At 34.0% G+C, this 23,254-nt stretch overlaps 1 non-coding gene across 1 annotated transcript; it reads right to left on the reverse strand.

Moving 5' to 3' along the window:
- Positions 1–21,638: 21,638 nt before the first annotated feature.
- LOC111763575 (U6 spliceosomal RNA) lies at positions 21,639–21,743 on the reverse strand. Its single transcript, XR_002796417.1, has one exon. It is a non-coding gene; the product is annotated as a U6 spliceosomal RNA (small nuclear RNA).
- Between the last annotated feature and the right edge of the window lie 1,511 nt (positions 21,744–23,254).

Consider the following 23,254-nt stretch of genomic DNA (forward strand, 5'->3'; position numbering starts at 1 on the left):
ACAATCTTTCACATCATGAGTGTCACAGAAGGAGAAGAGAATGGAAAAGAGGCAGAAAGCATATTTCAGGAAATAATGGCTGAACATTTTCCAACTCTTATGAAAGACATAAGTATACATGTCCAAGAAGTGCAACATACTCCAAACAGAATAAACCCTAATAGACCCACGCTGAGACACATAGTAATCAGAATACCAAATACCAAAGATAAAGAGAATTTAGAAAACAGCAGAAGAAAAGCATTTTGTCAAATACAAGGGATCCTCAATAAGAATAAGTGCCAATTTCTCATCAGAAACCATGCACACCTGAAGGAATGAGAAGATGATTAGCAAATGAAACCCAAAGTGATCAGAAGCAAAGAAATAACAAACATGAGAGAAGAAATAAATGAAAGAGAGAATACAAAAGTAATGGAGAACATATAAACAAAACTTGACTCTTTAAAAATATCATAAAAATTGGCAAACCCTTAGGTAGACTTACAAAGTGAAAAAGGAGAAGGTGAAAATAAAATCAGAATTAAGAGGTGGACATTACCAAAGACCTGATAGAAATAAAAAGGTAATGAGAGGCTACCATGAGCAACTGTATGCCCAAAATTTTGAAAACCTAGATAAAATACACAAATTCCCGAAACATAAAACCCACACTAACTCTAGAGGAAATAGAAAATCTCAACAGACCAATGAGAAATAAAAAGATTGAATTAGTCATCAAAAACCTCCCAAAAGTGAAAAACCGAGAATCACATGACTTCACAAGAGAATTCTACCACACATTTCAAAAAGAATGAATATCAGTCTTGAGAAAAAACTTCCAGCAAATTGAATAAGATGGTATAGTACCTAACTTATTCTATGAAGTCAACATCACCCCAATACCAATGCCAGATAAAATACCACAAGAAAAGAAAGTTGCAGGGCAATTTCTCTTAATATATATCCAACATGGTAAACAGCATATATGAAAGATTCAATGCCTACATCATATTCAATGATGAAAGTCTGAAAGCGTTCCCTCTAAGATGTGGGAAAGACAGGCTGCCCACTGTCACCATTGTTATTCAACATTGCATTGGAAGTTCTAGCCAGAGAATGTAGGCAAGAAAATAAAATAAAATAAAATGAATCCAATCTGGAAAAGAAGAAGCAAAACTTTCATAATTTGCAGATGACTTGATCCTAAATTTAGAAAGTACTGAAAGCTACAGAGCAAATACATGAGTTCTGCAAAGTGGCAGTGTACAAGATCAACACTCAAAAATCATTAGTGTGTATATACCACATTTATCCGTTCATTGGTAGATGGACACTTGGGTTGTTTCCATCTTTTGGCAATTGTGAATAACGTCACTATGAACATTGGTGTGCAGATGTCTGTTTGTGTCGTAGTTTTTAGTTCTTTTGGATATATTCCTAGTAGAGGAATTACTGAATCATATAGCAGTTCTATATTTAGCTTCCTGAGGAACTGCCAAACTGTCTTCCACAGAGGCTGCACCATTTCATACTCCCACCAACAGTGAAGGAGTGTTCCTATTTCTCCACATCCTCTCCAGCACTTACTGCTGTTTGTTTTTTTTAATAATGAACATTCTATGTGGTGTTAGATGATATTTCAGTGTTGTTTTAATTTGCATTTCCCTAATAGCTACTGATATAGAACATTTTTTTGTGTGCTTTTTGGCTATTTGTATTTCCTCTTTGGAGAAATTCTACTTAAATCTTTACCCCATTTTAAAATTGGATCACTTGCTCTTTTATTGTTGAGTTGTATGAACTCTTTATATAGAATGGAAATCAAACCCTTATCAGATAAGTGGTTTCCAAATATTTTCTCCCATTTCACAGACTGCCTTTTTACCTTCTTGATGAAGTCCTTTGAATCAAAGAAGTGTTTAAGTTTGAGGAGGTACCATTTATCCACATTTTTTTTTTTTTGTTACTTGTGCTTTTGGTGTAAGGTTTAAGAATCCACCACCTACCACCAGGTCTTTAAGATGTTTCCCTACATTTTCTTCTAGGAGTCCTTATAGTAGGTAATAATATTTTGATGATGCTCTCTCATAGTTTGTAATAAATGTTACAAAACAATGCAAAGTGTTGTGGAGGGGTGATGTATGAGACCACTGTATGATGTTATGAATGTTTATTTTGTAAAGTCAAAATCTTTACTATACACTTATTGTTTATACATGTTCACATATGAATGATATACTTCAATAAAAATAAATTTTAAAAAATTAATAGTGTTTCTATACACTAGTGATGAGTAATATGAAGAGGAAATCAAGAAATAAATTCCATTTATAATAACAACTACAAGAATCAAATATATAGGAATAAATGTAAACAAGAATGTATAGGAATTATATGTGGAAAACCACAAAACTTTGCTAAAAGAAATCAAAGGAATTCTAAATAAAAAGAAAAGTACTCAATGCTAATGCATTGGAAGACTAAACATTATTAAGACCTAATACAATCCCAATAAAAATTTCAATAGCCTACTTTGCAGAAATGGAAAAGCCAATTATCAAATTTATTTGGAAGGGTAAAGGGCTCCAAATATCCAAAACCATTTTTTAAAAAGAAGAATTAATTTAGAGGACTCATACTTCTTGACTTTAAAGTTTATTACAACCTTATAGTGGTCAAAACAGCATGGTGCTGGCACAAGGATAGATATATTGACCAATGTAATTGATTTGAAAGTTCAAAAATAGACCCTTATATTTATGGTCAATTAATTATTGACAAGGCTGCCAAGTCCACTCAGCTGGGGAAAAACGATCTCTTCTACTAATGGTTCTGGGAGAACTGGATATCCATATGCAAAAAAATGAAGGAGGACCTCTATCTAATACCATGAAACTTATTCAAAATGGACCAAAAACCTAAATATAAGAAGCAGCATTATAAAACTCCTAGAAGAAAGAGTAGGGAAGCATCTTTAAAAAAAAAAAAATTATTTATTTATTCATTTCTCTCCCCTCCACCCCCACCCCAGTTGTCTGTTCTCTGTGTCTATTTACTGCATCTTGTTTCTTTGTCCACTTCTGTTGTCAGTGGCACGGGAATCTGTGTTTCTTTTGGTTGCGTCATCTTGCTTGTCAGCTCCCCGTGTGTGGGGCACCATTCTTAAGCAGGCTGCACCTTCTTTCACCTTGGGCGGCTCTCCTTATGAGGCACACTCCTTGTGTGTGGGGCTCCCCTACTTGGGGGATACCCCTGTGTGGCAGGGCACTCCTTGCATGCATCAGCATTGCGCATGGAACCCCGTGGACCTCCCATGTGGTAGACAGACGCCCTAACCACTGGGCCAAGTCTGTTTCCAATAGGGAAGCATCTTCAGGGTCTTATGTTAGGCAATGGTTTCTTAGACTAACCAAAGCACAAGCAACAAAAGAAACAAACAGATGAAAGCTGGATGGGAGCTCAAAAAATAAAAACTTTACCCCTCAAAGGACGTTATAAGTGAAAAGATGGCCTACCAAATTGGAAAAATATTTGGAAACCACATATTTGATAAGGATTTAATATCTGTAAGGTATAAAGAAACCTTAAAACAAAATAATAAAAAGACAACCCAATTAAAGAAAAGGCAAAAGATATGGATAGACATTTCTTCAAAGGGGATCTAGAAATGGCTAAATTGCTAAAAAGCACATGAAAACATTCTCAACATGACTATCTGTTCGGGAAATGAGATATAATTTCAAACCCACTAGAATGGCTACTAGTAATAACAACAACGAAAAGAAGAGAAAATTACAAATGTTGGAGGGGATGTTGAGAAGTAGTAACACTCCTTCATTGCTGGTGGGAATGTAAAATGGTGCAGTCACTGTGACCAGTTTGTCAGTTCCTCCAAAAGCTGAGTATAAAATTACCAAATGACCTGGCAATCCTTCTATGAGGTAAATACTTAAAAGACTTGAAAGCAGGAACTCAGACAGATATTTGCATGGCAATGTTCATAGCAGCATCATTTACAACTGCCAAAAGATGGCAATAACCTAAGTGTCCATCAATTGATGAATGATAAATAAAATGTGGTATGTACAAACTATGCATTAAAAGGAGTGAAGAGGGAGTACTGGGTAGATAGGCAGTCAGGGCTCAACTCTTTGACAAAAACAATGGAGAAAGGCCCATAAGCTGTTTGAGGGACTAGCTCTATGGGTCATCCTACCAGGACAGTGCTAGACAACTCCCAGAAAGGTGAGGGACAGAGAGATGAAGAAGCTGAAACAACAAGTGATAACAAACCCCTGTGGCTGCAGGGAAGGGTTCCTCTCCCCCACCCAAGACATTAAGCCATGGTAAAATCCCTCCTCACTGCAACTGAGTGGGTAACAGATGTCTTCTTCCCTGTCAGCTGTTATAAGAGAAAAGGGAGGGGGAGTCAGGAGGCTTCTCTTTAGTGAATTAGGCAAGCAGAGCCTGCTTTGAATCTCAGCTTTGACCAGACCAAAAAAACACAAGAAAGTAGAGATTGAAAGGAACACTTCCATGATAAGCACCATCAGCTGGCCAGTCTGGAAATTGTATGGAGAAAAACTGCTTTTAGGTCTTTTTTTTTTTTCCTAGTCTGTTTTCTTTTATTAGGCACTGCCTATGTTCTTGACAGATTCTTGCCTCTCTAGTTGAAAACATAGCAAGACTACCCAGAAAGGGAGTTTAATGTTTTCTTGTTTATTTTGTGGGTCTCCACCCACTGAGATAATACACTATGACAGGATGAACACTTTCATATGTCATAGAAGCATGCCCCAAGTACTTTATCCACTTTTAGCTCTTCCTTAACCTGAACTGCTGGGAGAAAATCTGTACCCCTAGCCCAATTTTGATAACTTAAGCTGAGCAATTTTAAAAACTTAGAATAAGTTGAACCAAATATCAAAGAAGAACTGTGAAAAAAACAGGCAACAGAGAGAAATTGGCCATCAAAGTAAATTCACTAGCATTTTAAGATAACTAGGCATCAGCAAAAAATTGCAAGCCATACTAAGAAACAGGAAGAGATGTCCCAGCCAAAGGAACAAACTAATATCCTGAAGAGATACAAGATTTAGGACAAGTAATCAATTATAATCATGACTCTCCTAAATCAACTCAAAGAATTGAAAGAAAATATGATTAAAGATACAAAGGATATTAAGAAGACTCTGGGTAAGCATAAAGAACACTTTGAAAGCCTACAAAGAGAAGTAACAGACCACACCTTATGGGAATGAAAGGCATGATATCTGAAATTAATAGTAAATTAGAGACATTTAAGAGCAGATTTGAATTGCTTAAAGACAGAATTAATGATTTTGAAGACAGAACATCTGAACTGGAAAATACAGGAGTGCAGAAAGGGAAAAGAATAGAAAAAAATGGAGCAGGGTCTCAGGGAATTGAATGACAATACAAAATGCACAAACATACACATTATTTGGGTCCCAGAAGGTGAAGAAAATAGAAAAGGGGCAGAAAGAATATTGGAGGAAGTAATGACTGTGAACTTCCCAACTCTTATAAAAGACATAAAGAATATTTTCCAAGAAGAAGAAAAAAAAATTCCAAGGACAATGCAGCCCAAACAGAAAAAATCCAATTGCCATACTCCAAGACACGTACTATTGAGAATGACAAATATCAGAAATAAAGAGAGGATTCTGAAAGCAGTAAGAAGAAAAGTAAATCATCACATACAATGGATGAAGTAAGTAATGCCTTTAAAGTAATAGCACTGAATGTTAATGGCTTGAACTCCCAAATCAAAAGACATACACTTATACAATGGAAAAAATATATATGGGCCATATATATGCTATCACAAGAGACTCACCTCAGATATAAGGACAAAACCAGATTAAAAGTAAAAGGTTGAAAAAAGATATACCATGCAAGTAGTAAACCCCTCACCCACAAAAAGCTGGAGTAACAATATTAATATCAGACAAAATAGATTTTAAATGCAAATCTATTATAAGGGAAGAAGAAGGTCATTATATAAAAGGGCAATGCACCAAGAAGAAATAACTATACTGAATATTTATGCACCTAACCTGAATGCCCCCAAAATATATGAGGCATATGCTGACAAAACTGAAGGGATAAATAAATGTCTCTGCAATAATAGTTGAAAAGTTCAATACTCCACTCTCAGTATTGGATAGAACATCTGAACAGAGATAAATAAAGGAACAGAGAACTTTATAATATGATAAATGAACTAAACTAATACATTTATAGACCATTGCACCCCAAAACAGGATATACATTCTTTTCAAGCACTCATGGATCCTTCTCCAGGATAGACTGTATGCTGGTTCACAAGACAAGATTCATTAAATTTAAAAAGACTGAAATTAGGGCAAAACACGTTCTCTGATAATAATGGAAGGAAACTAGAAATCAATAATGAATGTGAAAGGAAATATTCATAAATATATGGAGATTAAATGGTACACTTAATCAGTGGTTCAAAGAAGAAATTGCAAGAGAATTCAGCAAATATCTTGAGAAGAATGAAGATGAGAACACAATCTGGAATCTAATCCCCCTCCTGATATAGATGTGGAGTGGACACAAACATTCTAAGGCCCACAGGATGGAGGAATAGAGTATGGATTATAGTGAACTTATTGATATTCTATTCATGAACTATTGTGATTAGTAATCAAAGAAAATGTGGCATTGGTGTGGAGAAAGTGGCCATGGTGGCTGCTGGGGCTAGGGAGTGGGAGGAAGAGATGAGATATGGAGGCATTTTCGGGACTTGGAGTTGTCCTGGGTAGTGCTGCAAGGACAGTTTCCAGACATTGTATGTCCTCCCATGGCCCACTGGGTGGAATGTGGGAGAGTGTGGGCTGTGATGTGGACCACATGAGATGCAGCGGTGCTCAGAGATGTATTCACCAAATGCAATGAATGTCTCATGATGATGGAGGAGATTGTTGTTATAGGGGGAGGAGTGGGGTGAGGGGGGTGGGGGGTATAAGGGGACCTCATATTTTTTTAATGTAATATTAAAAAAAATTCTTTCTAAAAACAAAAACAAAAACAAAACAAAAGCTATGGGTGAATCCAATTAACTGGAGATTAAGTGTTGCCATTCTGCTGAGATTCAGGACAACTAGCAAGGTGGTGATGAAGAACAGTGCCCATTTCAAGGAACAATAAGAGTCTGCAACTGCTAGCGAGTTTCATCCACCTGCCCCATGGGATCTAGGTTCCCTCTCAATTAGAGGTAGAGTGCTGACCCCAAATCCTCAAGACTGGGGAATGAACAATGGACGATAGTAGACTTACTATTATTCTACTATAGACATTGTTAATATAGCAATGGAAGAAATTTTATCATTTATTTGGAGGCAACTGTGGGTTCTGAGGAGAGGGTGAGGGAAAAATCGGTGTAATATAAGGGCATTTTCAGGATGTTAGAATTGTCCTGAATGATGTTTCAATGACAGATACAAGCCACTATATATTTTGTTATAACTTACAAAATTGCATGAACAGTATGTAAACTTTAATGTAAACTATGATCCATGGTCAGTGGCAATGCTTAAATATGTATTCATCAATTGTAAAAAAATATACCACACTAATGAAGGATGTTGTTAATGTGAGTAGTGTGGGACGGGTAAGGAGTATCACATATGTGAATCCTCTATATTTTTAATGTAACATTTATGAAATCTAAAGTTTCTTTAAAATAAATAAATTTTAAAATAAAAAAATAAAATGTATGTAGAAATGCAAAAAAAAAAAAAAAAAACTAAAAATTTATGGGACACTTCAAAGGCTGTACTGAGAGGGAAATTTATAACCCTAGATGCTTACATTAAAAAAGAAGAAAGAGCTAAAATTGAAAATCTAACTATACACCTGGAGGAACTAGAAAATGGAGAATAAACTAATCCCAAATCATGTCAAAGGAAAAAAATAGCAAAGATCAGAGCAGAAATAAATGAAATAGAGAACAAAAATTAATAATCAATAAAATCAATAGTTGAGAAGTTGATCAACATCAACAAATCCTTAGCTAGACTATCAAAGAAAAGAGAGAAGACTAAAATTTAAAAAGTTGGAAATGAGAGGAGGGACATTACCACTGATTCTGCAGAAATAACAGAGATAATAAGAGGATATTATGAACAACTGTGTGCCAGAAAAACTAGACAATTTAGATAAGATGGACAAATTCCTAGAAACACATTAACCACCAACACTGACCCTAGAAAAAATAGAAGACCTCAACAAATCAATCATAAGTGAAGAGATGGAAGAGTCATCAAATACCTCCCAAAGATGAAAAGCCAAGAACCAGATGGTTTCACAGTTGAATTCTACCAATCACTCAAAGATGATATAATATCAGTCTTGCTCAAGCTGTTCCAAAAATTTGAACAGGAAAGAACACCACAAAACTCATTCTATGAAGCCAACATCACCCTAACACTGAAACCAAATAAAGATACTTCAAAAAAAGAAAATTACAGACCAATATCTCTAATAAATAGAGATGCAAAAATACTCAAACCAAGTCCAAAATCACATTAAAAAAAATATACGGCATCAAGTGGGTTTCATCCCAGGTATGCAAGGGCGGTTCAACACAAGAAAATCAGTTAGTGTAACAAGCCATATTGATAAATTGAAGAAGAAAAATCACATGATCCTCTTGATTGATGCAGAAATGTCACTTGACAAAATATAATACCCTTTCTTAATAAATCACTCCAAAATATAGGAATAGAAGGAAGCTTTCTCAATATGGTAAAGTGTATATATGAAAGACCTACAGCTAACATTGTACTCGATGGTGAAAGACTGAAAACTTCCCCACTGAGATCAGGAAAAAGACAATGATGCCCGCTGTCACCATTGTTATTCAATGTTGTGCTAGAAGTTCCAGCTAGTGCAATGAGGCTAGATAAAGAAATAAAATGTACTTAAATAGGAAAGGAAGAAGTAAAACTTGCACTACTTGTTGATGATATGACCCTATATCTAGAAAATCCTGGAAAATCCACAAAAAAGCTACTAGAACTAATAGATGAGTTCAGCAAATGGCAAAAAACAAGATCAATACACAAAAATCAATGGTGATTCTATACACTACTGATATGCAATCTGAAGAGTAAATCAGAAAGAAAAATTCCACTTATAATAATGACTAAAGGTTCAACTATTTAAGAATAAGCTTAACCAAAGATATAAAATACCTGTATTCAGAAAACTAAAAAACACTGCTAAAAGAAACTGAAAACAACTTCAGTGTATTGAAGGACATTCCATATTCAAGGATTGGAAGATTAAATATCATTGAGATGTCAATTTTATGCAAACTGATTTAGATTCAATGTAGTCCCAATAAAAATTCCAACAAGCTTTTTTACAGAAATTAAAAAGTCAATCATCGAATTTATTTGGAAGGACAAGAGGCCCCAAATAGCCAAAAATGTCTTTACAAGGAAGAATGAAATTGGAGGAATCTCACTTCTGGATTTTAAAGTATATTACCTAGGTACAGTGGCATAAACAGTATGGTATTGGCATAAAGACAGACAGATTGACAAATGTTACCAAATCAAGAACCCAGAAATAGACCTTCAAATCTACAGTGAAGGGATTTTTTATAAGGCTGTGAAGCCCTCCCAAATGGGCCAGGACAGTCCATTCAACAAATAGTGCTGGGAGAACTGGATAGCCATATCCAAAAGAAAGAAAGAGGAACCCTATTGCACACGTTATACAAAAACCAACTCAATATGGATCAAGGACCTAACTATAAAAGCAGCAACCATAAAATTCATAGAAGAATATATAGGAAAACATCTTCAAGATTGTGTGGTAGGCAGTAGTTTCTTAAAGCTTACACCCACAGTACAAGCAACAAAAGAAAATACAGATAAATGGGACCTCCTCAAAATTAAAAACGTTTGCACCTCAAAAGACTTTGTCAAAAGAGCGAAAAGGCAACTGACAATGGGAGAAAATATCTGATAAGGGTTTTTATATCCATGATATATAAAGGAGATCATACAACTCAACAATAAAAAGACAAACTACCTCATTAAAATATGGGTAAAAGACTTAAAAACACAATTGTCCAAAGAAGAAATACAAATGGCAAAAAAACACTTGAAAAACTGTTCCACATTACTAGCCATCAGAGAAACGCAAATCAAAACTATGATGAGATGTCATTACACACCTATTAGACTGGCCAATATTAAAAAGTCAGTATTATTAAAAGTTGGAAAACTGTAAATGTTGGATGGGTGTGGAGAGATAGGAACACTTATTTATTGCCGGCGGAGATGTAGAATGGTAAAGCCACTGTGGAAGACTGTTTGGCAGTTCCTAAGGAAGTTGGATATAGACTTACCATGTGACCTGGCAGTATCACTACTCGGTATACACCCAGAAGAATTGAGAGCAATTACCCAAACAGACATCTGCACACCAATGTTTATATTGGTGTTATTCATTATTGCCAAAAGTTGGAAACAACCCAGGTTATGTCAACTAATAAATAGACAAATTGTGGGGCATACACATGATGGAATATTATGCTGTGGTAAGAAGAAATGAAGTAATAGAGCACCTGACAACATGAGTGAACCTGGAGGACATTATGTTAAATGAAGCAAGCCAAACACAAAAGGACAAATAATGTATGCACTATTATGAACTAAATATATTATGTAAACTCATAGAGTTAATATAGGTCACCAGAAAATAGGATGAGGGTAGAGAATGGAAAGCTGAGGCTTAATCTGTGCAGAATTGGTAAAAAGTTTGCTTGTAAATCTTTGGAAATAAAATGGTGAAAGCTCATCATGGTGTTTGTAACTAGCAGAGCTATCATATGGGTATGACAGTGGTTGAAAGTGTAAGTCTAAGGTCATGTAAATTACTAGAAGGAAAGCTAAAAATGTAACATAGGACTTTATAACAGAGTGAAACCTCATGTGAGATATGAATATGTGTCATATTAACATATATAAGACTGTTTTTACAAAATATTAATACTAATATACTAGAGAGAAGGAGCAATAGCAGGTATGTACAGCAAGAGAAGCATAGAGTTTAAGAGGTGATGACTTTTTTTGTTTGTTTTCTGTTTTTATTATTATTATTATTATTATTGGAATAATGAAAATGCTCTAAAAATTAAATGATAAATACCATTGATGGTACCCTTTGATGGATTCATGCTTTATTAATATGCATCATTAAAATTGATCTGTTAAAAAACTATGTTTTATATTCTAGAGAAAATTGGATTTCTTTTAATAAAATATCATGTAATTTCTGTGATTAAAAAAAAAAAGGAATGAAGCTCTGGATCATCCATGTTGTTCATGCAACAAGTTGGAAGAAATTTGAAGGCATTATGCTGAGTGAAATAAGCCAGACATGAAAAGAAAAATATTGTATGATTTCACTAATATGAAATAATTAGAATAGACAAACTCATAATTTTAGAATCTAGTATATAGGTTACCCAGAGGCTGGCTGGGGTAGGGAATCAGGAATAAATACTTAATTTGTACAGAATTTCTTTTTGAGTTGATGGTAAAGTTTTGGAAATGGATGATGGTGATGGTTGCACATGATTGTGAGTGTAATTAACAGCACTGAATTATATATGTAAATCTGAGTAATAGGGGAAACTAGGTCATATATAAGTAAGCAGAATAAAAGTTAATAGACAAAACATATAACTGAACCCTATTGTGAATAATGAGCTACAGTTAAATAGTACAATTATAAAAATGTTCTTTCATGAATTGTAACAAATGTATCACACTAATGCAAAGTGTTAATAATGCGGTAGGAGGAATATGGGAATGTTATATTTTTTATATGATTTTTCTGTAAACCTACAGTTATTCTATTTAAGAAAAATATGTGTAAAAAGAAGCTTGAGAAGACTAGGGAGAAAGTGATATTAAAAGGAAAGTGTAAAAATAGCAATTTGGTATGTAGTAAATTTAGGGAAATAGAGTTCAAAGAGGTAGAGCTAAAATTTAATCAGCAAAAGCTGAGAAGGAACAGCTTATAGATAGTGAAGTAGGCAGAAGTTGATAAAACCCTGTCAAAGAGTTTGTGTTCACCAGAGTAAACAGAACATTCTGTTACAAGGCCCAGTGGCACCTGACTGAGCAATTTTAATCATAAGTTTCAAGATATGTCCAGAAGGCAGACTGAAGAGCCTTGTATGTTTAAAAGAGAATGTGACTTAATTAGTAACTCCTTATGAAATCAAATACATTTGAATTAATTAGAATTCAGAAATTCTAATTAGAATTCAGAAAATAGGTATAACATCCTTAAACAGTATATACCCAGTGAACCAGCAAGTCTGTTTTGTATCCTTAGCATTTGCTGGAATATGTTTTAAAAGATTTATTTTAGACTGCTGATTTGTCTATTGTTGCAGTGTAATTAAAAAGAAGCCCATTGCTTTATCTCTTTCATGTTGAACGTGAACATGAACAGAGGCCCACTTACGAAACTTTCCTTTGGATACTAGCTCTAGTTTGAAATTTTTTCTGACTGTATTTCCTCCTTAAAATGAACCATCAAAACATGCCACTTTAAAGCAATGATTGTAGCAATATTATAAAATTATAAAATTTCAAATTAGAAACAATGATCAATAGTTGACCGAAAATGGGAATTTATAGTTTGAAGGTGGATTTAACAAGACTGTTTTCAGTGTGGGTAATACTATCGATGCATGCATTTGGCTAATAACGGGCACTTGAAGAGTCCCATGCATGATTCAGTAAGATTTCTTAATGTGTTTTCTTAATGGGCCATTTACTTTCTATTTTGAGGCTTATCAAGACTGCATTATTTATTTAGTTATTTATTGGATTTAAAAAGCAAACTCAAAGCCTACATTGTATATGGTGTTTACTGAGTACCCACTTTTCTAAACTCCTAAATATAATGTGCTGATGGCATGACTCTGCCCTTCTAATAGCATGATTATATACTGTTTTTAATATACTTATTATTTTTCTATTTTATAATATAATTCTTTAATGGCCATATGGGAACCTCCATGCAACTTGTTAAACCTGGAAAAACTCTTAAAGGGAGCAATGTGGGTGAGATTTTTCTCCCTTAAGCCACACGAAGCCATAAACTTCTTTTCTTTCTGTTAAAGCTCATTTCCCTTCCTGGTTCCCACTTTGTCTAACGTTTTATTATAATGTTTCTGGAATCTATTTTGTCAATTTTTCTTTGGGCTATACCTGTGCATTGCAGTTTCCACTGTTTTCTCTGAATGAATTCCATTCTTTATAGAAAAAAAAATTATATCTTTTCCTTTTGCATCATGGTTGTATATCCATTTATATACAATAGAGTCATAGAAAAATATAAAGGAAATAAAAGCTCAAACCATCACAGGCTTGGAACTAAGTAATGTTAACATTTTTAGTTTTGTAGAACTGAGATTTGAGCCAGAAACTGCCAGAATAGATACTTTGGCTTACTTCTAGAATAGTAACTCTCTGGTAAGCTTCTCCAAACAGTCTCCATATCCCACTCGATTCTTGCCTGCAACCATCTTACTGTCACTTACTTTTTGTCTCAGTAGGATTTTTTTCATTTTTCGTAGTTCTTCTTTTCCCTACCTTCTGGCTCCCTGCTGTCAATAAAACAACTAGCAAATGCTTTGTCCACTTTGCTAAGCTGCAAATGAGATACAAGAAAATAAAAATTCATAACTGCTTGAAAGGTGTATAGTCTATTTAGGAACACAAGACTATCTCAAATGAACCAGTTAAGTAAGTACCGATAACCACCATTACCTATAATAATATCTAATCTTCAGAGAGTGCTTAATGTTAACAGCTTTATATCATCTCACTTAATGACTGTGTGCCTGAGAAAATCTCTTTGCCTCTTTTTGTCATAGGTTCCTCCTTTACATAATTAAGAGGCCGCACTATTATATAGTACAGTATATATTTTAAGGCTGGTTGTAGTTCAATGAAGGAAGATATTAGTATTTGATGCAGTAGCCAAAAAAGGCCATTTGGGTGAGACAAAACGTGAATTATCTTTGAAAGAATTCATAAATGTTGCACATTAAGTAGATGAGGAAACAATGAAAAATGGATAAAATGCACATGTGTTTCTATGTGTAAATTTTAAGGATGAAACAATAGCAAGTATGACCTATCAAAGAGTTAGTTATGCCATACCCTAAATCAAGCTCTTCAAAATGGGGTTCAAAAGTAGCAGAAGTTTCATTAACACTAAATACCACACACTAAGCAAAGAGAAAGATGTAGCATTTCTACAAGGAAAATGGTTGCATGAAACCATCTGAACCAGTGAAGGGAATAAAACAAGTCCCAAATATATATGAAAATATGTGGGGCAGGAATATATATTGAGTACACAAACAGAACCAGAAGCAGTGGGATAGAGCTACCAAAAATAAGTTATGGGTTTGTTCATACTGAAGGAGTGTGATCTTGGAAGGCATTAGGAAGAAGATGCTCTTGGGTAGCATTTGAAGAAGAAATAAGAAAAATGTTAATTGACAAGGGTGATGAGGGCTGACACAAAGGTTCTCTTAAGGTAGCTGGCCCAAGTCACCAGTAATTCTTGGAAATAATTATTGGAAATACCAAATTCATAAGTTGAATCGTCATGCTGCTTGCCATTGTTCAAGAAAATGTTACCTAAAGGAAATAATGCAATATGTCAACCTTTAACATTCACTGAAAGGTGTATTTTATATGTTTAAGATATTCCAAACTGTAATTAGAAATAGTCAAGTTAAAGAATATTCTAAATTTATATTGTATTTCCATTGGACATTTCTGTGTGTGGTTTACATTACATTTGGAATGTTTTCTCATTTTACATGGCAATGCTATTTTATTTACCATTTTCAAAAGAAGTTCACAGCCATCTTGCCTTTCACCCTCCAGACACACACCCTTTCATGTTACAGACCTTTCTTTGGGGCTCCTCTCGTCCTTCCTGGAGTGCTTGTTCCTTCCTGCTGTTTATAAGAAGGTTGTTCTTCGCTGGTGGTCTCTGCTGCTGCTCCTGATCCCTCTGTTCTTTCTCAGAGCCAAAGGAGATGCACGGCGAGAGCTTTCTGTTTTCATTTTTATTTTGTTTTGAATTATTTGGTGGACTTTGAGTATATTAAAATTATAATTCAAAGGAAAAATGTGATAGAAAATCCACAAAAGGACACTAAGAACTTACGCTCTATTTCTTCTGTCAAAAGGCACATCTGAGGCAGGCCACAGCTGATCCAGATTAAATTCCTTATTCAACTATGCTGGTGATTCAGAACTATTTCCAACTAATAATTACCAGATAATAGTCTAGTAGCATAAAATGAGCCTTTGAACCAAGCATGGATTTTAGTTAAACTCTGAATCCTGATAAAATACCTCAATATATTATAATAATGACATTACCATTAATATTCTTATAACCATTATTATTTTCATTGATTCTTCTGAGAAATCCAAAATACTTCTTATACATTGACTCATTAATTTATATTCCTTATCCTTTAAGCAAGACAGAAACTTTTTCCCCTTCAAGTCATGAATAAACTTAAACAAGAAGAGATCAAACAACTCTTTTGTCTTTGTTATAGCTAAGATCAGAATCTAGTTGTTCTAAAGCAGAATAAGAATTACAATTGCTATCTAAATGTTTCAAATGCATTAACCATCCTCTTTTGAAAGTTAGAAAATTCTACCTTGTTCCTTTCTTGCAGTCTCTAATAGATAATAAATATGATGCACCCATATATATAAGATATTAAGAGTAAAAATTTGACTTCTATGACATTTAATAAATAGCATAGTAATCATGAATAGAAATTAGAAAATGTCTATGTTAATTTGCCATAAAATGGACAGAGGTAAAAAAATTCTGCAATATTGGTAGAATAAATACTTTTAGATTAAAGGAAAATAAAGAGAGTTTTGCAGTGTGGAAATCAAGTGAAAGAGAAAAAACAGAAAAATTGACAGGGCAACTAAAGCTAAATGGAAGGCTGGGAAGAACCAAAAGTAGAGTAGAAAATAACTTATTTGTAACTTGATTTGATATATATACTTATCTCTCAAATCACATAATTTAACAGAGTCCCAATTCTTAACATGCTTATTCATTCAATGACTATCAGAAGTCTTCATCTTGGGACCTCTCCTAGGAGCAGTGCATCCCCAAATAATCACAGTAATAAGCATAAATAAGCTTTGGGGTCCCTTTTGAATATTCTTGAACCCAAGTTAAACTAAACTTGGTAGGTTAAATCAGTGGTTCCCAATAGCACATCCTGGACATGTGCTGGTCCATTACAAAGTGTTCACATGTCTACATAATACCAAACAGACACACAAACGAACAGAAAACAACTTCAGTCAAATTTTTATAAATATTGTAGATTGAATTTAGAAGATATTTCTTTTTTCTGAGGGTATAATTTTCCAACTTTTAGTGTAAAACCAGCGTTTATTTTATGACAAGATGGTGATAATTAATGATACATATATATATGTACACATTTAAATTTTCTCTCTAGGAAAAAAATATATAATTTATTATAATGAAGAATACTGCCATAATGCAGCTTCCAGCTCAATGATAGAAGAACAAAATGAAGCAGTTTCAATAGGATTTGGTAAATCTCACTATAGAAGGGGGTATATAGCACTGTGTTGAGAAAGAGGATGAAGGAATCATCTATTCTGCAGTGTCAAGGGAGAATTCACAAAGGACAAGACAAGACAAGAATGAGTGGGATTCACTAGTTAAAGAAAGGAAGACGAATATGCCAGAGAGAACAATGCAAAAGCATGAAGACGTAGAAGGACATGATGCTTTTCAAGAAGGACAAGAATTTTGGTATGGCTGGAGTGTAGAAAGGGAAGGGAAGGGAAGGGAATGGGAAAGGAGAGGTGAGAGGTGGCAGGAAAGGAGAGGAGAGGAGATAATTTTATCTCACAAGTGAGATAGTAATTTCACCAGTGGGAAGGTGCTTTTAATATTGGAGAGGAGAGGAGAGGGGACATGTGGGGAGGGGAAGAGAAGGGAGAGGTAAACCAAGTGAGGTCACACAGAGCTCTGTGTGGAATTTTAACTTCATTCCATAGACAATGGGGATATTGACATATGACAAGTTTGATCTTAGAAAGGCCATATTGACAGTGTAGAGGACAGATTTAAGAAGACAAAAGTTTGAAAGTACCAGTAAAAAACTACTATAATCTTTCAGTAGGAAGGATGGTGAGGGTATCAACCAAGACATCAGGAAGGAAACAACAGGAAGAGCTGTCTAAGAGGTAGAATTCACAGAAACAATAACACTGCAGACAAAAAGGAAATCAAGAAGTATAAGCAATCCCAAAGTAAATGTGTTTTGAAAAGAAGAAAGCTTACAGGGTCTGTTTTGGAAATACTCTATTTAAGCTCTGTGGAATATCTACAGTATATTTCTATGCCAATATATGTCTTCTATAGAAAAAGTAGAGGGAAAGAATAGAAAGTGCCCAAGTGGTCACCTTAAAGTGCTATAAAAGACTATTAAGCATCACTCTGTTGCATACACTTGCATTTCTCTGATATTGTAAAACGCAAACAGATTAACATTTATCGCTTCTCACTATCGCATTTGTAGTAAATTCATTTATATAATTCCTCAAGCATTATGTTTCTGACTACATTATGCCTTTGAGAGCCTCGCTCAAATCAAAGTGATGAAAATCTTTTTATTATCTAATCATGAATTGTACAAGGAACTGCTTTGAAATATACAGGTGATTACAGATCCTCAGAAAACTGTGAAATGTGAAATAATGACAACATCATTGATTACTAGCAAATAGCACTTATGGTATGTCAGCACTTGACTTATATCACAGAATTTAATAATCATTTTAATCTTACAATTATAATTTCATCTCACAGGTGAGGTAGTAATCTTACTATTTGGTAGGTGCTAATATTGGGCCCATTTTTCTAATGAACAAACTGAGGCACTTACAGTTTAAGAAACTTAGAAACCTGCCTTCCTTGTGTCACACAGTGGTAAGTGGTAGAGACAGGTTTGAACCCTGGTCATCCATGTCCCTAACCACTTTGTATACTATACTGATTACACAAAAAGAATATTTTCCCCCATTTTAATAGACATAGAATCCCAGGTCCATGTATATTTTCAGTTGTTTTCCTACAAATTTCAGGCAAAACATTCAAATTTTCTGTTTACATGATGTACAAAGCAAATGCTAATTTAAAAAAAAAAGTTTTCATTAAGATCATTGAAATTGTAGTATTGGGATTTACCACTTCTATTATATCATAATTTTACTCTTACCACTTCCCTAAGCATGAATATTCTATTAACATATCTATGGTGATTTTGATTTAATATAATGTAATAATTACATTATTTAATATCATTAAAATAACCCTTCTTTCCACAATATTCTTTTTTAATGTGTCTTCATCTATGAGTGAAAATGTGCATTTTCTCCTCATGGTATTCAATACAAATCATATCTTCTTGTTGGAACTTAGCATATTTAGTCTTTGTTGTAAACAATGTGATGAATGTTTTCTTCCATTAATGTAATAAATTCTTAAATTTTAAATATAGTAACTTGGAAATCTTATATATAATGCAATAATTTTAAGTGTTTTGAAATGTTTACAAATGTTCATGTTGGAAATCCTAAAGACTATGTTTGAAATAGACTATCTTGAGGAACAACTGATCAGTTAGAACATTTGAAAATAACTTGTAGGAATTTCTCTAATAGTTCATCTTTAAGTAGTTAAAGAATGTAATTTTCCTCATATGGTAAGGGTAGGGAATAGGGAGTTAAGACTTAAAATTTCAAATTGAGAAGTGGAAAACTTTTGGTAACGGATGGTGGTGTTTGTAGAACAACAAAGTGAATGTAATTAACAGGATTGAATTATATTTTGAATGTGGTTAAAGGAGAAATTTTAGACTTATATATGGTAGTAGAATGAAAAATTAAAAATTAAAAATATCTATGGAATTGTGCAACTCAAACCATGAACGCTAAGATAAACCACGGACTATATTTAACATTTATAAAACTGTGCTTTCATCAATTGTAACAAATGTACCACACCAATGCAAGGTGTTAATAGTAAAGTGGTACATGAAAATCTTGTATTTTATGCATGAGTGTTCTGTAAACTCACAATTTCTCAACAAATCCATTTTTCAAATTTTAATATAATTTATAGCCCAAAATATTGATGAATACAATGAAGTCTATTTAGCAATTACACTATCACTAATGCTCAGTTTTATATAAAATATAATTTTTGTACTTTTAAGAAGAAAAATATATCCTTAATATTTTTAAATAATGAGTAGGCTAATTAATTTTTAGTATATCGGTAACCTTTATTTTGAGGGCTCACACATATCAACTATATATATTTTCATCACAATTACTCATTCACAACAATGCACCTGTATTGTAAATACGAGGCTTGTAGGAAACGTTCTGTTTAATCTTGGGTGGTCTCTTTGCCCAGGATTGATTAAATATGTCTTTTCACAACAGGTGACTTTTTAATTGTTTTCTTATGGCAACCCATTTATTCCTTGGGATTTGTTTGGCTTGCTTTAGTTTTCAAAGTTAATGACCATGTGTGAGAACATGCTGAGTACAGGTGGCCACTGGCTATGCTGAGAATGTGGGTGTTATAGCAAAGGCAGCAGGCGAATGATTTAACTTCACAGTGGTTGAATAGGTTCCTAACCTTCAAGGTCTTTCAAATAGAAATAAGCTCAGAATAGGCACTTGGTGATGCAAGTATGGAATAAATAATAAAGCAGCTTGTTCTTTGCATTTATTGGGCTTTCTTTCTATAATGGACTGAGCCTTTTCTTTTGTACAGCTTAAGGATTCAAATCAACTTTTAGAGACCGGCCAGTTCTATTAGGAAAGTTTGCATTTTTCTTCCTGTGACCTTTGGATCTCATTATTGTTCTTCTAGAGGCCTGTCATGCTAGCAATTTGAGCTCTGGGACTGCATTGTTTATTTCTTCCTGGCCAATAGATGGGAAGTTCTTTAATGAGGAGACTTATGTTCCCTAGGATCCAAAGTAAATTCTAGTTATTAGATATTCTTAAGTTAAATTCAATAATAGAAGTCAAATGGAGGATAAAATAATTATACTAACATGGTCCTGACTGAGGAGAATCACAAGGAAAAATCATATCTTTGGTCTATGTAGGCTACCGGAAACTAGAGGCTCAGCACCAAATACAGAAAGAGGTTTTCCACCGGGCTTAACTTTTTTTTCTTTTCCTTTCTGACAAGGGGAACATTTGTTTGCAATTAGCTTAGGTAAAGGAAATAGCATCTGAAGTCTTGTTTTCCAATTGGGATAAACCACATGACCTGCTATGAAGACACTTGTTATAGTTGTTCAGTATTAGGTATGCATGGGGTGGGGGCAATTTTAACAAATACAAGTGTATTTGCCAAGTATTTTTAAATTTCAAAATTATGCAAGTATCACACCACGACATAACATTAAAAATATTTAAAAGCGTTTTAAGTGAAATGTACTGAATTCAACTGCAATACGAATTTAGGATTATAAACACCCTTGATGTGTGAAAAATTGATAAATAAAAATGAACAGGGTAAGTTTCACATTTGTTAATATGGGTACCTGCCAAGAATTAGAGGACAATAGTTATATACTATGCCTACAAATAGTTCAACTTTATTTTAAACCAACAAGAAATTAATAAACAAGAACTTGGAATCCATAGGGAAACCCATGTAAGTTGTACTGCATCTAGTTTCCCTGTAGCACATCAGTTAATTCTTGTGATTATTAAAAGACATATAAAACGTAAGAATTGGAATTTTTACTGGCCTTATTTATAAAATAGTCAAATATCTTCCAAATGACCTCAAAACTTTTGATTTTCAGATATGGACATACAGGTTCTCCATATTGCCGTGGTCAAACTTTAAAACTTTGAACAAAAGCAGCAATTTCACCATTTCAATTTTAATACAGCCATTAATTGTGATCTACGCTTATTTATTTATTTATGTATTTATTTGCAGAAAATTGAACGAATACCACTGAATAGGAGAAAGTGTGCCTCCATATGAACATACATTAGGGAAAAAAACAATGTCCTTCCCTCCATCTACCATAACATCACTTCTCTATTCAGTTTTACTTGAAATACATACTGTGCATTATAGTATTCTCATTTTAGAAAAAAGGACTTAATAATAAATTGAGAAGAGGTGGGTACTATTTCTCAGATTTACAACATGAAGTTTTCTTTAGCGGTAATTGTGTCATTGTGACAGGAGGCAAGATTGTTTAATTCAAGCTTGGAAGTGCTCACCTAGGTAACCTCACAAGTACAAAGTAAAAAATTGTTTTCTTCCCACATTGTACATAACAGCTATGTTTACATCTTAAGGCTCTTGAATATGTACTGTAGCAATGCGGTAGCCAAAATATCCTTGTGTACATCAAGTTTTTTTAAATACATTTTTATTTCAGGAGTTGTGAACTTATTTACAAAACAGTCATGCACAAAAACATGGAATGCTTCACAAATTTGCAAGTCATCCTTGCACAGGGGCCATGCTAATTTCTCTGTATTGTTCCAATTTTAGCATATGTCCTGCCAAAGTTAAACTCAGGTTTTGTATTGTTTTTTTAATAAACTTTATATTTTAGAGCAGTTTTAGGTTTACAGAAAAATTGCACACAAAATACAGGGAGTTCCCATATACTGTGCCCCAACTCCCTGCTCAGTTTCCCCTATTATTAATATTAACATCTTGCATTCAGGTGGTATATTTGTGACAATTGATGAATCAATATTAACTATTATTGACAAAAATCAATAGTTTACATTAGGGCTTGTTTTTGTGTTGTACCCTTAGTTTTAGGGGTTTTGAAAAATATACAGTGTCATGTATCCATCACAGAATCATACAGAATAGTTTCACTGTCCCCAAAATGCCCTGTGCTCCACTTATTGATTGCTTCCCATCTCTCCCTGATCTTCTGGCAACCACTGATCTTTTAACTGTGTCTGTACTTTTGCCTTTTCCAGAATGTCATATAGTTGGAATCATATAGTATGTAGTCGTTCTCACTTTCTTCTTGTATTTAAGTTTCCTCCATATCTTTTCATGGCTTGGTAGCTCATTTCTTTTTATCACTGAATAATATTCCACTGTATGGATGTATCACAGTTTTTTTACACGTTCAACTTTCTTTCCCAACTATGGAAGTTGTGGCTTTATAGAACAATCAACTTTGAAGGATGTCTCAGCTCCGTCCAATTTTTTGCAATTATACATAATGCTTCTATAGATATTCACATGTAGGTTTTCATATAGACATAGATTTCAACTCACTTGGGTAAATACCTAGGAGGGCAATTGCTGGATCTTACAGTAAGTCTGTGTGTAACTTTGCAAGAAAGTGCCATATTACCTTCCAAAGTGGCTGAGCTATTTGCATTCCCATCAGCAAAAAAGAAGAGTTCCTGTTGCTTCACTCTTCTTAAATTTTTTTTTAATTTTTAAAGTTTAAAAAAAATGTATTAAAGAAGTTTTGAGCTTATGAAACAATCGTGCATAATGTGCAGTATTCCCATGCATCACCCTTCCACTCCAGCAACACCTTACATTGTTGTGGAACAATCGTTACAGATTATGAAAGAAAACCATCAGACTATTAATACTACCTATAGCCCAGAGCGTACCCTTAGTAGATTTTTCTATACACCCCTATTATTAACACTATGTATTAGTATTGCACATTTGTAATATTTCATGAGAGAACACACTCATCTTTGTACTGTTAACCACAGTCCATCTTCCATCACATGGTTAATTGGGTTATACAGTCCCTTATCTTATACACTCTATCCAAAGTGTACATTCAGTGGCTCTCACATTCATCTGAGTTCTGCAGTCATTGTCCCAGTAAAACTTTGAATGTTTTTTTCAGTCCAAATGGAAAAAATCACATACCCCCTATTATTGACTCTTAGCATTCATATAGTACTTTATTTGACATTGATGCCAGAATATTACAATATTGCTGTTAACCATGGTCCATAAGTTACATTAATTGTTTTTTTCCCATGCATCACTGTATACTTACCACCTTGTAATAGTGTCTCATACGTAT

This window comes from Dasypus novemcinctus, chromosome 15 (assembly GCF_030445035.2).
Source record: "Dasypus novemcinctus isolate mDasNov1 chromosome 15, mDasNov1.1.hap2, whole genome shotgun sequence".
Classification (NCBI taxonomy): domain Eukaryota; kingdom Metazoa; phylum Chordata; class Mammalia; order Cingulata; family Dasypodidae; genus Dasypus; species Dasypus novemcinctus.